We start from the raw sequence: 16,731 nt of genomic DNA on the forward strand, positions 1-16,731 counted from the left end.
GGGCTAAGACTTAAGCTTCTCACGTGCCTGGGCTGTTGCTGGAGTTGAACGCCAGATTGTAACCTGTTTCTGGCATTGAACTCCAACTTGCAACCTGTTTTTGGCGCTGAACGCCAAACTGCAACATGGAACTGGCATTGAATGTCAGTTTACGTCGTCTATCTTCGCGCAAAGTATGGACTATTATATATTGCTGGAAATCCCTGGATGTCTACGTTCCAACCCAATTGAGAGAGCGCCAATTGGACTTCTGTAGCTCCGAAAACTCCATTCCGAGTGCAGGGAGGTCAGAATCCAACAGCATCAGCAGTCCTTTTTCAGCCTAAATCATATTTTTGCTCAGCTCCCTCAATTTCAATTAAAAAATACTTGAAATTATAGAAAAATACACAAACTCATAGTAAAGTCCAGAAATATGAATTTTGCCTGAAAACTAATAAAATTATACTAAAAACTAACTAAAACATACTAAAATCTACATGAAATTACCCCCAAAAAGCTTATAAAATATCCGCTCATCAGTGCCCCAAGTTTTCTTATGGATTGAGTCACGTGTTGATGGAGTTCTTTGCAAGCTTGGGGCTCCCAAGGTTGATCTTCTTCTTGTGATCCGGGGTCCCACACTTTATTTTCACACCCTTCTAGAAGTTGATCATCATTATTAGCCCAACCGGGTGGTGAGTAAGGTGGATTCTCTATATAGTGGCCAACAATCCTCCTAGACCCATCTATTTGAGCACTACTCCAACCTTTATATCTCATGTTTGATGCATCAACCATAGTGAGCCTTGATTTGCAACGCCCACCACAAAACCTTTTCCGCTTACGCTTCATCCCATAAAGTTCCCTAAGTTGGCCATTCGTTTCAAGCAAACCATATTCAAGTGGGATAATAAAGCTAATAGAGATGAATTTCACCCACTCAAATGAAGGTGTAGATGGCAACCTAGGCAAAGATGATTTCGAGGTTCTTGACAAAGCGTATTCCACTCCCATCCTTCTATTTCTAAGGACTTCCATCTCCTCACAAGATCTCTTAATCTCAATCCTTTGTTCAACAATTTTATCTAAACCTTTTTCCTTACTCAAATCATAAATGGGAGGGTGAGAAGATGTTACCTCCACAATGCTTTCAAATCCAACGGGAGAAGGTTCTTTATGCTCAAAGGATTTTTCACCACAAAGCTTTGATGCTTGGTCTCCATCACCAAGGGAACTCACTTCTTGCTCAATCCCATCCAAGTCTTCATATGGAATATGCCTTGGAAGGTGTGCACTTTCCTCCCTAGCATCAATTTCAATCATCTTGGAGGGGTTTTCTTCAACTCTAGGTTCCCATGGAGGTTCCACATTTCCTAAGTCTTCAACCATTTCTTCCTTTTCTTCAACAATTAAAGCTTCCTCCAATTGTTCCAATACCAAGTGACTTCCCTCATTTTCCATCGGAGTTTCCAATCTCTCCTTCATGCTATGTTCTTCGTTTGATTCTCCACATGTAGCCATGGGAGTTCCTTGAGTGTTCAAGCATTGGGAGGCTAATTGATTTGTTACCGCATCCAAGGCGACCATGAAATTTTGCACATCCCTTTTCATCTCTCTTGCCCTTGAACAAGAACACCAAGGATGTCATCCGCTAGAGGTTGGGGTGGATGGAAGGATTCATCATTTTGGGGGAAGGGTTCATAGTACGAAGGTGGTTCTTCTAGGTAGAGTTATGGTGGGTCAATGTTTTCCACTCATTCTACTTGTTGCACAACACACTCCATGGTTGCTTGAAATTGATCCAATGCTTCTTTGAGATGATCCCTTGACTCTTGTTCCTCTTGGATATCATAAGTAGGATCATAAGGCTCTTGGATTGAAGGACATGAGTATTTTTCCATGGGAGGTTGTGGTGGAAAGTAGTATTCATCTTGTGGCTGAAAATTTTCATATATTGGAGGTGGTTCATCTTGATAATAATGTGAAGGAGGTGGCTCTTGAAAATATTGATTTTGGAATGGTGGTGGCTTTATATGTGGTTCATATGGCTCATATGGTTGTTGGCAGGATGGATATGGATTAGGGTCATATAAAGGTGGTTGGTGAAAAGAGGCTTGTGAGTGTGGTTGGGGGCCATGTTGAGGGCATGGCTCATAGGCATATGGTGGTGGTTCTTGAAAGTCACAAGGAGATTCACCATAGCCATTGGATTGGTCTGCATCATAGAATGGCTCTTCTTCATAGTGCATTGGTGGAGGTTGTTGCCATGAGGATTGATCATATGCATATGGCTCCTTCCACCTTTAATTATCCCATCCTTGATACATCTCATCATTGTAACCTCCACTTCCTACAACATAGTTGTAATCACACTCATAGCCAAAGTGAAAATTCATGATGAAAAGAGAAAACAAAAATCAAAAGCTAATAGAAAACAAGAGAAACAAAATTCTACAACTAGAAAATAAAATAAAAAGCAAGATATTCACACTATTCACATATGTACAATAACCAATAACATGACACCATTACAATTCCCCGGCAACGGCGCCATTTTGATGATTGGATTTTTGATGGTTTAGAATTTCACAAATGAATTCTCGTCACAAGTATAGTTCCTAAACCAAACAATAATCTTTTCATACAAAAAGTTTTTTGTCACTAAACCAAACCCCTAAAATTAATAACCGAAGTATTGAACCTTGGGTCGTTCTCCCTAGGAATTACAATAAAGTGCCTTGTTATTGGTTGTGAGTTATGTTTGGGGTTTTTAAGATTTTAGACAAGAAATATAAAATGGCAAAGAAAATAAACTAACAACTAACAAAGCTCTTAGCAAGATATGAGAACTAGAAGTCCTATCCTAGTTATCCTCCTCAATTGTAACCACAAATTGCTCATTGCTACCACTTAGTTAACTTGTAACCATGGAGTAAAGTCAAGTGGATGAATCAATTTGATTCCTCAAGTCCTAATCAACTCCTAAAGGAAAGACTAGCTTTAGAGGCATTCAAATCAATTAGCAACTTCTAATTATCAATCAACAAAGGAATTAGATAACTCAAGAGTCACTAATTACTCTACCTAGGCCAAGAGGAACAAAATCTATACTAAAATCCAACCAAGCATTTCATCAAACACTTGGAAGGTACAAAAGAAAAGCAAAGCAAATTGATAACAAGAATAGAATCTAACAACAATTATTGAAAAGAATTAACAACAACAATCAAAAGAAACACAATTATTATGAATTACCTTGAATTGAATTGAAAGAAAAGAGAAGGAACAAGAGTAGATCTACAACAAAGTATAAGAACAACATAAAAGAAGTTACAATAAAAGAGTAGAAGAATAATGAATGTAACAACAAAGAATTGAGAAGTAGAAGTAGAAGAGAACATGAATTAAAACCTAGATCTAGAAATTCTAATCTAAATCTAATCCTAATTCTAGAGAGAAGTGAGAGCTTCTCTCTCTAGAAACTAACTCTAACTACTAAACTAAGCTAAACTAAACTAATGATCAAAAGTATGTAAAGTATGTTGATTCCCCTTTAATCCTTGGCCTAAATAGCATCAGAAATGAGTTGGATTGGACCCACAAGGCTTCTAAAATTGCTGGCCACGAGTTGCATTAAGTGGATCATGTGCCACCATTGGTGCGTCCACGTACTGTGCGTGTGCGCACCCCTATACGTGATGCAACTATGGCAAATCTTATATCGTTTCGAAGCCGCAGATGTTAGCTTTCCAACACAACTAGAATCGCATCATTTGGACTTCTGTAGCTCAAGTTATGATCGATTAAGTACAAAGAGGTCGGCTTGACAGCTTTTGCGATTCCTTCATTTCTTCATGAGTTCTCCATTTTTACATGCTTTTCCTTTATTCCCTTTATCCAATCTTTGCCTCCTAAATCTGAAATCACTTAACAAACATATCAAGGCATCTAATGGAATCAAAAATAAATCAAGATTAAACAATTAAGGACCTAAAAAGCATGTTTTCACTCTTAAGCACAATTAAAGGAGAATATACAAAACCATGCTATTTCATTGAATAAATATGGGTAAAATGTGATAAAATCCCCAAAAATCAATACAAGATAAACCCTACAAATGGGGTTTATTATGCACTCAAAGGAGTGTTTTTGGAGCTATAAAAGTCCAAATGGTGTGCTCGCAACGGCTATGGAAATCAAACATCCAAGGCTTTCCATAAATATATAATAGTCCATACTTTGCTTTAGAAGTGAAGGTCCAAAACTGGCATTCAACGTAAGTTCTTTACCCTCTTGCTGGCGTTGGACGGCCAAAAGGGAGTATCTGGCATCCAATGCCCAAACAGGAGTCCAAGACTCGCGTTCAATGCCCAAGAATGGTCCTAGGACGTGGAGACACCCTTAGCTCAGCCCAAACACTCACCAAGGGGTCCCGGAAAGGGGATTTTTGCACTACAAGACTAGTTAATCTTATTTCTGTAATTCTTAGTTATCATATTAGTATATATAGGAGGAGATCACCATTGTTTAGGATCTTCTTCCTCCGCTGCTTTTACATTTGAACACTATTCTATGTATAGTATGAGTCACTAACCTCTTAGGTTAAGGTTAGGAGCTCTGTTGATTCTTATGGATTAATAATATCACTATTATATTTCAATCTATGCTTGATTCTATTCTAAGATGTATCATCGTTCTTCATCCTAATGGATTGGGAGTGTAACATGACCGTCATCCCTATTCACATGGGATCTTGCGAGTCCTTGACGGGGTAGTATTGAACCACAAGCTTAATTATCTCTTAAACGGCTAATCCATGGCTTAGTTGGGGATTTTTTGAGACATCAGTTCAGCCGAAGTGTGAGGCGATTAGGGATTTTGTGGTATAGACTAGAACCAAAGGAGTGGCATTCTTTGATCCAAAATATCCGACCTTGTCTGTGACATTTTGAGTAGGATCACCAAGGGAATGGACTGCTGAAGCATCACCCCCATTCAGATTGGATGACCGCTGACCCGCCGTTAATCATATACAGCCTGCCATGGAAAGAATCAATCAGAAGTTGGAGTAGATGGTGAGAAACGTTTATCCAGAAGGAAGAAGCATCTTCGAAGCCTCAACCGTTCCAATACCATTTATTTCACACTAGTAACGTTTTATTTATTTATCTGTTTTTGTGCGTTTCTTGTGACAACCATATTTTCTATCTACCTGACTAAGATCTACAAGGTAACCATTGCTTGCTCAAACCAACAATCTCCATGGGATCGACCCTCACTCACCTGGGGCATTACTTGGACGACCTGGTGCACTTGTCGGTCTATCTGTGTGAATACTGTAGAGCCAGTTTCATGCACCACGAATGTTGAAGAATTGGAAGAAGCTGAGTAAGCAATGAGTTTTGTTATTGATGAAGATTCTGCACCAACTTATGATCTTTTTGAGTTTGATGAATCTTTTCCCATTGAATTTGAAATAGATGTTGATGTAGACTTTACTCAGCCTCTGAGTTACAACTTAAATGATGGGGAAGAATTAGAAGAAATTGGTGAGGAAGAGATTGAATTTGAAGAATCTTATCAAGTGGTTGAAGTCCCTAGAAAAGGACGAAAGGGAGTGGAAATTGCTTTGTCAAGACCGTTAAAGGCATCTCTCCCTAAGCCACCCCCGTCCGTTCTTTCATTCAAGTGGGTAAATCTCTTATGCTTAAGCTTTATTATTCCGCTTGAATGTGGGTTGCTTGAGACAGATGGTCAACTTAGAGCTCTTTGTGGAATCAAGAGCAAAAGAGGGATGGTTAGTGGTTGGAAACACCATTTTCAGTTCATTGTGGTTGCATCTTCAAGGTTTAAGTGTAAGGTTAGTATAGTGCTCAATTGATTGGGTCTAGGAGAGGTTGGTACCTAAATGAGAATTTTGCTTGCTCGTCACCCGAGTGGTATCATAAGAATCAACTAGAAGACGGGTGTAGGAACAAGATTTGGGACCCTAGAATACATAAGGATCAACCTTAGGGGCTCCTAGCTTATTCGAAACTTCATAAGAGCTTTGCACACATAACTGATGATTCTAAAGCATTTTGGATATTCAAACATTGGTGGAAGTTCAAGGATGAGTTCAAGCATAAGCCGCCATGATAAGGAGCTCGCCAAATGTCCAACTTAAAGACTATAAGTAAAAGTGCTAGATGGGAGATACCCCACCAAGGTAAACTCTTTCCACTTTCTCTTTTGTATATAGTTGATGAATAAATTGAGTTTTCATTGTTAGGTGCTTTCCTTTGTTATATCATTCTTGTATAAGTTACTTTCCATTTTAGTTAAGTTTCCTTAGTAGTTTAACATTTTTAGTAAGGTTTGGTAGTGTTTTGGTAACTTTTTGGGTGTTTAGAATGCTTGATTTAATGCAACAAGTTGGAAAAAATCTTTGAAAAATAGAGCACCTACCCTGCATACGCATGACATCCAAAAATTCACCAAATCATGCGTATGCATGACACCAAAACAATGGAAAAAACCATTTTGTGCTAGTATCATGCATACACCATGTGTGTGCATGGTACTTCTCAAAAACAAAAACTCATGCGTACGCATGCTTCATGCAAGTGCAAGACAGCCTTTCCAGAACCAAAAGAGTGTTGCATGTGCACTGTGCGTATGCACAATTTCCATCCGCACATCACCTTGTGCGTACGCATGCCTTAAGCGTAAGCGCAAATTTGAAAAATTCCAACCCTTATACGTGAATGCCCTAACTTCATTCATGCAGCATTTCCCTTCTCCCCCTAACGTTCATCTTCTCCATTTTCCGCCAACTCTCATTGCCTTCACCTCCGACCACCACTGGTGACCTCCATAGCATCTCCACACCTCTATCTTTCATCACCTTCCCTTAGTCTCTCATCTTCCTTTTTCCATTTTCCTTTCCTTCCCCTATTGTACCCCTTTCCTCCCCTCTCCTATGACACCCCCAGCTGCGGCGAGCTCACTACCGTCGGCACCACCTTCACATTTTCCTATCCCCTCTCACCGCCACTTCTCTTCTCTCCTTCTCCCATTTCTACTTCTTCTCTATCCTACGTGAACAAGGCACACCTGTATCTCAGCCTCTATTTTCTTCCTCTTCCGCCACTGCTACCAGCGCTGCCCCTGGGCCGGCCAATCTGCTGCCATGGCACTACTGCTCTGGCCATTTCCTTTCCCTTTTCATCTTCTTGTCCATACTCAGGTTCTAGATTTTTCCATTTTCCTTTTAATCTATGTTTAGGTTAATTCTATTAATTAGTTTAATAATGATTAGTTTAGAATCAGTTAAATATGCATGTTTTAGTGAATTTTTATGTTGTTAGGTAGGTTGAACATAGTTTGTAGTGGATTTTTAGGTCTAAAAATTCTACTGTATATTTGGAATAAATTCTTGTGAATCTGTTTATTGCATGATGATGGTTCAATGTATTGTTTTATGCTGAACTTTACTGGTTCGCTTAGTCGCATTTGTTTGTTTGAATTCCTATAGCCTAATTCCAGAAATGTTGTTGAATTCATTTGAACAAATGTTGATTGAGTGAACTATTTTGATTCCTAACGGAGTTACTGTTGGAATTTTGTGAAAATCTGCTGAATTCATTTGATGCTATGCTGAGTGATGAGCAGATATTTTATACTCTTTTTTACATCATTTTCATATAGTTTTTATTTAGTTTTTGTAGGTTTTAGTGTTAAATTCACATTTTTGGATTCTACTAAGAGTTTTAGTATTTTTGAGCAATTTCAGGTATTTTACGGCTAAAATTGAGGACCTGGAGCAGAAGTTTGATTAAGAGACAGAGGAAGCACTACAGATGATGTCCGGATCTGACCTGCCTACATTCGGAAGAGCTTTTTTGGAGCTACAGAAGTCCAAATGGAGCGATGACAACGGCTATCGAAAGCTAACTTTCAGAGCTTTCCAGCAATATATAATAGTCTATACTTTACTTCGGATTGGAAGGCCCAAAACTGGCGTCCAATGCCAGCTTCCTGCCCCCTTCCAGGCGGCCAGCGCCCAAAGAGCAGAGCCGAGCATCCAAAGGCCTAGAGAGGACCTCCTAGCTGGCGTTCCACACCCAAGGAGCCTCATAGCATGTGGATCTCATCAAAGCTCAGCCCAAACACTCACTAAGTGGGCCCCAGAAGTGGATTTTAGCACTAAATAGACTTCTTTACCCTTACTAGTCATCTGTTTAGTATTTAAAGTGTATTTTACATTATTTTCAGAGACATCATACACCATACACGTTTTTACCATTGTTTCCACATCAGTATGAGTTTTTAAACCTCCTAGGTTGAAGGGAGGAGCCCTGCTGAGTCCTATGAATTAATAAAAGTACTATTGTTTCTCTTTGATCCGTGTTTGATTAATTTTAAGATGTATATTTGTTCTTCATCAATATGAATTCGTTGAACTGGCATAAGATTATCATATTCTATATGGGTTTAGAGTGCATCTTTCATCGGACAATGATGAACCACCAGCTTGAATATACGTCTCTCAGACGGCTAACCCATGATTTCGTTGGGGACTTCTCGAGACATCAGTTCAGCCGATTTCCGGGGAGATTAGAGTCTCTGTGGTAGAGGCTAGAATCCATAGAAATAGCATTCTCTGATCTGAAAGATCCGACCTTATCTGTGGCGTTTTGAGTAGGATCATGAAGGAGAATGGATTATACGCGCTTTACCCTCAAGTAGAGATGGATCCGCACTAGGGTTCAGATCCGAAGGAGTATTGGCAGCTGCTCAAACTAGTGTCAATCACATACAGCCTGCCATTGAAGAAATCACTCACAAGCAAGGAGAGCAGTAGTACCAGAGTTAATTCAGAAATAAAAAGCAACTCCAACTCTCAACTCTATTCCTATTACTTAATCCAATTGGTTTCACCCCTTTCAGACATTATTCCTACAACTATATTCCAATCGCTGAAAACACTTGTTTTACGAATACAAATTATGAATAGTTTTCTCTAATCCAAAAACCTTCTGATTCCGCCTGACTAAGACCTACAAGACAACCATAGCTTGCTTCAAGCCACAATTCTCGTGGGATCGACCCTGAGTCACTCAAGTATTACTTGGATGACCCAGTGCACTTGCTGGTACTGCTGCTGTACGAAATAGTGTGGGTTTTGCGTACACGCGCACCAAGTTTTGGGCGCCGTTGCCGGGAATTGTTGAGTTTGGACAAACTGACGGATTGTTTTGCTCCCTAGATCCGGTACTTTCTTTAATTTTGTTAGCTTTTCTACTTTTATTTTCTTCTTCCAATTTTTCGAAAAATTAAATTTTTTTTTTCAAAAATATTTTTCTTTTCTTTGTTCAATTTTTTTTCTTGGTATTGAGTCTTCAATGTTCTTATTTCCTGTTTTTCAATTTCAAAAATTTTAAAACTTCTTCCTATACTCATTTTTTAAACTATTTGTCTTTTCTCTATTTGAGTCTTTGTTAGTGTTCTTGGTTTGAGTCTTTGAGTCTTTTATTTTTATTTTACTCTTCTTCAACTTTTCGAAAATCATAAAAAACTTTTTCATATATATATATATATATATATATATATATATATATATATATATATATAGATATATATATATATATTTGTTGTTCAATTTGCTAGAGCGTTGTGTTCATGTCCTTGGTAATTGTTGTTTCTTTTAGTCTTTCTTTTTAAAATATTTCAAAAATAATTTTTCTTTGTTTAATTCTTGTGTCAAGTCTTTAAGTTTGGTGTTTTCTTTTTATTTTTCTTGCAATTTTCGAAAATTTGGTCTTTGTTTTCAAAAAATTTTAAGTTTAGTGTTCCTTTTATCTTCTTGAGTTCTTTGAGTCTTTAAATTATGTTCTTTGTGTCCTTGTGAGTCTTCAAGGTGTTCTTGAGTCTTGTATGTGTTTCGATCTTAAAATTTTTAAGTTTGGTGTCCCCTTGTGTTTTCCTCCAAATTTTCGAAAATAAAGGGGGTGCTAGATCTATAAATTTTAAGTCTTGTGTCTTTTTTGTGTTTTTCTCTTTTATCATTAAATTCAAAAATAAAAAAATAAAAAATATCTTTTCTAACTTAATTTTAACTTAATTTTCGAATTTTTGCATTAAAAATTCATATTTCAATTTTAAAATTTTATCTTATCATATCTTAATTGTCAAGTTTTCAAAAATCAAATTTTGCAAAAATAAAAATCATATCTTTTTCAAACATCTTATCTTTTTCAAATCATATCATATCTTTTTCAAAATTCAAAAATCTCATCTTATCTTTTTCAAATTTAAAATTTTTAAAATTAAATCTTTTTCAAAATCAATTTTCTAATCTTATCTTTTTTGTTTCTTATCTTATCTTTTTTAACTTCTAATTTTTAAATCATATCTTTGTTAAAAAATTTTAAAATCTCATCTTATCTTTTTCTAATTTCAAATCTTTTCTTATCTTATCTTTTATCTTCTTTTAAAAATTAAAAATCTTTTCTTAATTAATATCTTATCTTCTCTCTCTTATCTTTTCAAAACCTCCTAACTAACTCTCTCTACCTAATTTTCGAAAACCAATCCTCTTCTTCTCTCTCTTCTTTTTTTTCAAAACCTCCTAACTAACTCTTCTATTCTTAATTTTCAAAAATATCTCACCATCTTCTCTCTCTTCTTTTTCAAAACCACCTAACTAACTCTCTTCTTTTCTTAATTTTTAAAAATTTCTCTCTCTTCTCTTTCTTCTATTTTCGAAAATTCACTAACCAATTTTAAAATCTTTTTAAATTATTAACCATATTTTCGAAAATTAAATAAATAAATAAAAACAAAAATATTTTTCTTATTTACGTTTTCTATTTATACCTCTTCTCTTCTCATCTCTATTCACTCAAAACTCTCTTATCCCGATCTCTTCTTCTACCTCAAATTCATTGTTTTCGTTCCTTTCTTCTTCATATCTCACTTGGAGCTTCTTGCCAATTGGCACAAAAAGTTTTCTTGTGATTTCTTTTCCATCTTCTTCTATCTTCTCTTTTCAAGGTAATCTTCTTCTACTGCTTTTATTTATTTTTATTTTTTTTATCTTCTTCTTCTTTCTTTACTTCTGACTTTAAGGATGAGCTTCTTGTCTATTGGAAGTCTCTTTCTTTTCTTTCTTTTTCTTTTCTTCTTCTTTATGACCAGGAACAGGGATAAAAAACCCCTCTTAACTCCTGATCCTGAACCTAAGAGGACTTTAAGGCGGCGTTTACAACAAACTAAAGCACAATACTCCGGAGGAGACCTTTCAGAAAACTTTGAACAACAAAAGGGGGACATGGCCAAACCTGGAAGAGAGGCAAGAAAGGTGCTTGGTGGCTTCAACCCTGATTTTTACGGAGGAAATATCAATGTACCTTCTATTAGAGCAAGAAGCTTTAAGATCAACCCACAACATATTACATTAGTATTGCAGAAGTTCTAATTTCACGAACATCCACAGAAAGACTCCAGTAAATTCATCACTGACTTTCTACAGTTCTGTGACACTGCAGACACCAATGGAGTGGACCTTAAACTCTACAAGTTAAAACTATTCCCATTTGCTCTGAAAGATCGAGCAAAGGATTGGTGGGATATTGCATCCAAGGGAAGTATAAACACCTGGGATCAGGTTATTAACAATTTCCTGAACAAGTTCTCTCCCTCACAGAGACTAGCAAAGCTAGTGACAGATGTGCAGACCTTCAGACAGAAGGAGAGTGAGTCTCTCCATGATGCTTGGGAGAGGTACAAGTTGTTGTTCAGGAATTGTCGCCACCCCATGTGTTGTCTGGATGGGGCAAGACGATCATCTTCTATAAAGCTATCTTTGAGATGGCCAGAGAGACAATAGATCACTTTGCAGGTGGTTCTCTGGACCTAATAGAGACACATGAAGAGGCAGATGAGCTCATTGAGATAGTTGCCAATAACCAGCACTTATACTCCTTTGAGGAGACCCCAGCTAGGACAAAAGTTCTAGACATAGAAACCTTAAAAGAAGGTGAGACAGTAGTCTTCACCAGGGAGGCCAAACCTCAGGAGCATGCTACAGAGGGACTTAAGGCAAGCAAGGATCGAGAGGATCCTGAGACTGGCATTAAGCACAGCCTTACAGAAGAGAAGGAACCTCAAGTTGATTCCTCTCTGGGCGTTGGTGCACAAAATTGTGATCTCAATGGCGCCAACAACTTGGTATGCACAATTGTAATATCACTCTTTTTCACAACTTCGCACAACTAACCAGCAAGTGCACTGGGTCATCCAAGTAATAAACCTTACGTGAGTAAGGGTCGATCCCACGGAGATTGTCGGCTTGAAGCTATGGTCACCTTGTAAATCTCAGTCAGGCAGATTCAAATGGTTATGGAGTTTTAATAATTAAAAGATAAATAAAACGTAAAATAAAGATAGAGATACTTATGTAAATCATTAATGGGAATTTCAGATAAGTGTATGGAGATGCTTTATCCCTCTTGAATCTCTGCTTTCCTACTGCCTTCATCCAATCCTTCATACTCCTTTCCATGGCAAGCTATATGTTGGGTGTCACCGTTGTCAATGGCTACTTCCCGTCCTCTCAGTGAAAATGGTCCTCTATAGTTTCCCGCATGGCTAATCAGCTGTTGGTTCTCGATCGTGTAGGAATAGGATTTACTATCCTTTTGCGTCTGTCACCACGCCCTACAGTCACGAGTTTGAAGCTCGTCACAGTCATCCCATCCCAGATCCTACTTGGAACACCACAGACAAGGTTTAGACTTTTTGGATCTCAAGAATGCTGCCAATGGATTCTAGCTTATACCACAAAGACTCTCATCTCAAGGAATTGAAGGCTCTATTTTCAGGAGAGGCAATCAAACGCATGGACCAGGAATCCAAGAGATACACACTCTAGCTTTCGCAGGTAGAACGGAAGTGTTTGTCAGGCACGCGTTCATAAGTGAGAATGGTGATGACTTTCACGGATCATCACATTCATCGGGTTGAAGTACGAATGAATATCTTAGAATAAGAATAAGCATGAATTGAATAGAAAATAGTAGTAATTGCATTAATACTCGAGGAACAGCAAAGCTCCACACCCTTAATCTATGGTGTGTAGAAACTCCACCGTTGAAAATACATAAGTGATAAAGGTCCAGGCATGGCCGTGAGGCCAGCCCCCAATGTCTAAGATCACATAAACTGATCAAAGATACATACCAAGATTAAAATACAATAGTAAAAAGTCCTATTTATACTAGACTAGTTACTAGGGATACAAAAATGAGTAAATGATGCAGAAATCCACTTCTGGGCCCACTTGGTGTGTGCTTGGGCTGAGCATTGAAACTTTCATGTGTAGAGGTCTTCCTTGGAGTTGAACGCCAGTTTGTAACTTGTTTCTGGTGTTTGACTCTGCTTTGCAACTTGTTTCTGGCGTTTAACGCAAGAATAGGGCAGAAATCTGGCGTTAAACGCCAGTTTGCGTCATCTAGACTCAAGAAAAGTATGGACTATTATATATTGCTGGAAAGCCCTGGATGTCTACTTTCCAAAGCTATTGAGAGCGCGCCATTTAGACTCTTGTAGCTCCAAAAATTCCATTTCGAGTGCAGGGAGGTCAGAATCCAACAACATCTGCAGTCTTTCTTCAGCCTCTGAATCAGATTTTTGCTCAAGTCCCTCAATTTCAGCCAGAAAATACTTGAAATTACAGAAAAATACACAAACTCATAGTAAAGTCCAGAAATGTGAATTTTGCTTAAAAACTCATAAAAATATACTAAAAACTAACTAGATCCTACTAAAAACTATCTAAAAACAATGCCAAAAAGCGTATAAATTATCTGCTCATCACAACACCAAACTTAAATTATTGCTTGTCCCCAAGCAATTGAAAACAAAATCGGATAAAAAGAAGACAATATACAATGAATCTCACAATATCAATGAAACTTAGTCCTAATTAGATGAGCGGGGCTAGTAGCTTTTTGCTTCTGAACAGTTTTGGCATCTCACTTTATCCTTTGAAATTCAGAATGATTGGCATCTATAGGAACTCAGAATTTTAGATAGTGTATTGATTCTCCTAGTTAAGTATGTTGATTCTTGAACACAGTTATTTTATGAGTCTTGGCCGTGGCCCTAAGCACTTTATTTTCCAGTATTACCACCGGATACATAAATGCCACAGACACATAACTGGGTGAACCTTTTCAGATTGTGACTTAGCTTTGCTAAAGTCCCCAGTTAGAGGTGTCCAGAGTTCTTAAGCACACTCTTTTTGCTTTGGATCACGACTTTAACCACTCAGTCTCAAGCTTTTCACTTAGACCTTCATGACATAAACACATGGTTATGGACAGCTTGATTTAGCCGCTTAGGCTTGGATTTTATTTCCTTGGGCCCTCCTATCCATTAATGCTCAAAGCCTTGGATCTTTTTTACCCTTACCTTTTGGTTTAAAGGGCTATTGGCTTTTTCTGCTTGCTTTTTCTTCTTCTTTCTCTTTTTTTTGGCTACTTTTTTTTCTTTTTCACTGCTTTTTCTTGCTTCAAGAATCAATTTCATGATTTTTCAGATCGTCAATAACATTTCTCTTTGTTCATTATTCTTTCAAGAGCCAACAATTTTAACATTCATAAACTTCACTATCAAAAATATGCACTGTTCAAGCATTCATTCAGAAAACAAAAAGTATTGCCACCACAGCAGAAATAATTGAACTAATTTCAAGATAAAATTTGAAATCCAAGTACTTCTTGTTCTTTTGTAATTAAGCACATTTTTCATTTAAGAGAGGTGAAGGATTCATGGAATTATTCATAGCTTTAAGACATAGACACTAGACACTAATGATCATGTAATGAAGACACAAACATAGATGACACAATCAGCATAAAAATCGAAAACAGAAAAATAAATAGACAAGAAGATTAAGGAATGAGCCCACCTTAGTGTGGGTGGCGTCTTCCTCTTGAAGAACTAATGGAACGCCTAAGCTCCTCTATGTCTCTTCCTTGTCTTTGTTGCTCCTCCCTCATAGCTCTTTGATCTTCTCTAATCTCATGGAGAATGATAGAGTGCTCTTGGTGCTCCACCCATAGTTGGTCTATGTTGTAACTCAAGCCTTCCAAGGAGGTGTTGAGTTGTTCCCAATAGTTGTGTGGAGGAAATTGCATCCCTTGAGGCATCTTAGGGAATTCTTGATGAGGATCTTCCTCATGCTCTTGTTGAAGTCCATGAATAGACTCTCTTGTTTACTCCATCCTCTTCTTAGTGATGGATTTGTCCTCTTCAATAAGGATGTCTCCTTCTATGTCAATCCCAGCCAAATTGCATAAAAATGACAACTGAGATGAGGAAAAGCTAATCTTGCCAAGGTGGATGACTTGTCAGCCACCTTGTAGAGTTCTAGAGGTATGATCTCATGAACTTCCACTTCCTCCCCAATCATGATACTATGGATCATGATGGCCCAATCCACAGTCACTTCAGATCGGTTGCTAGTAGGAATGATGGAGCGTTGGATTATCTCCAACCATCCTCTAGCCACAGGCTTAAGGTCCGGTTTTCTTAATTGAACCGGATTGCCTCTTGAGTCTCTTTTCCATTGAGCTCCTTCCACACAAATGTCCATGAGGACTTGGTGCAACCTTTGATCAAAGTTGACCCTTCTAGTGCAGGGGCGTGCATTATCTTGCATAATTGGCAAGTGGAACGCCAACCTTACATTTTCCGAACTGAAATCTAAGTATTTCCCTCGAACCATAATAAGCCAATTCTTTGGATTTGGGTTCATACTTTGATCATGGTTCCTAGTGATCCATGCATTGGCATAGAACTCTTGAACCATTAAGATTCTGACTTGTTGAATGGGGTTGGTAAGATCTTCCCAACCTCTTCTTCGGATCTCCGGATACTCATTTTTCTTGAGCATGAAAGGGACCTCAGAGATCACCTTCTTCTTGGCCACAACTTCATAGAAGTGGTCTTGATGGACCTTTAAGATAAATCTTTCCATCTCCCATGACTCGGAGGTGGAAGCTTTTGCCTTCCCTTTTCTCTTTCTAGAGGTTTTTCCGGCCTTAGGTGCCATAAATGGTTATAGAAAAACCAAAAGCAATGCTTTAACCATACCAAACTTAAAAGGTTTGCTCGTCCTCGAGCAAAAGAAGAAAGAAAGAAGGGGAAGAAGAAGAAAAATGGAGGAGATGGAGGGAGAAGTGAATTTGGCCAAGATGGTGGAAAGGTGTTTATGTTGTGTGAATATGAAGGAGTAGTGAGGGGTTCATATAGGGGTGAGGGGAGGGTTGGGTTTTTGGGGAAGAGGTATGGAGGTTATTGGTGAAGAGAATATAGGGAAGAAGATATGATTTAATTGGTGAGTGAGAGAGGGAAAGAGGTAGGGTAGGTGGGGATCCTGTGGGGTCCACAGATCCTGAGGCGTCAAGGATTTATCATCCCTGCTCCTATTAGGCGTGTAAACGCCCTTATAGTGCAATCCTGACATTTAACGCCAGATTGCTGCTTGTTTCTGGCGTTAAACGCCAGCTTTTATTCCTTTCCTGGCGTTAAACGCAAGGCTGCAACCTGTTTCTGGCATTTAACACCAGATTGTAGCCTATTTCTGGCATTTAATGCCAGTCTGGTATTTGTTTCTGGCGTTTAACACCCAGAATGGTGCTGACAAACCCCATTTTTATGGTTTATCTTGTATTGATTTTAGGGGATTTTATAACCTTT

Source organism: Arachis hypogaea, chromosome 1, assembly GCF_003086295.3.
Source record: "Arachis hypogaea cultivar Tifrunner chromosome 1, arahy.Tifrunner.gnm2.J5K5, whole genome shotgun sequence".
Lineage (NCBI taxonomy): Eukaryota > Viridiplantae > Streptophyta > Magnoliopsida > Fabales > Fabaceae > Arachis > Arachis hypogaea.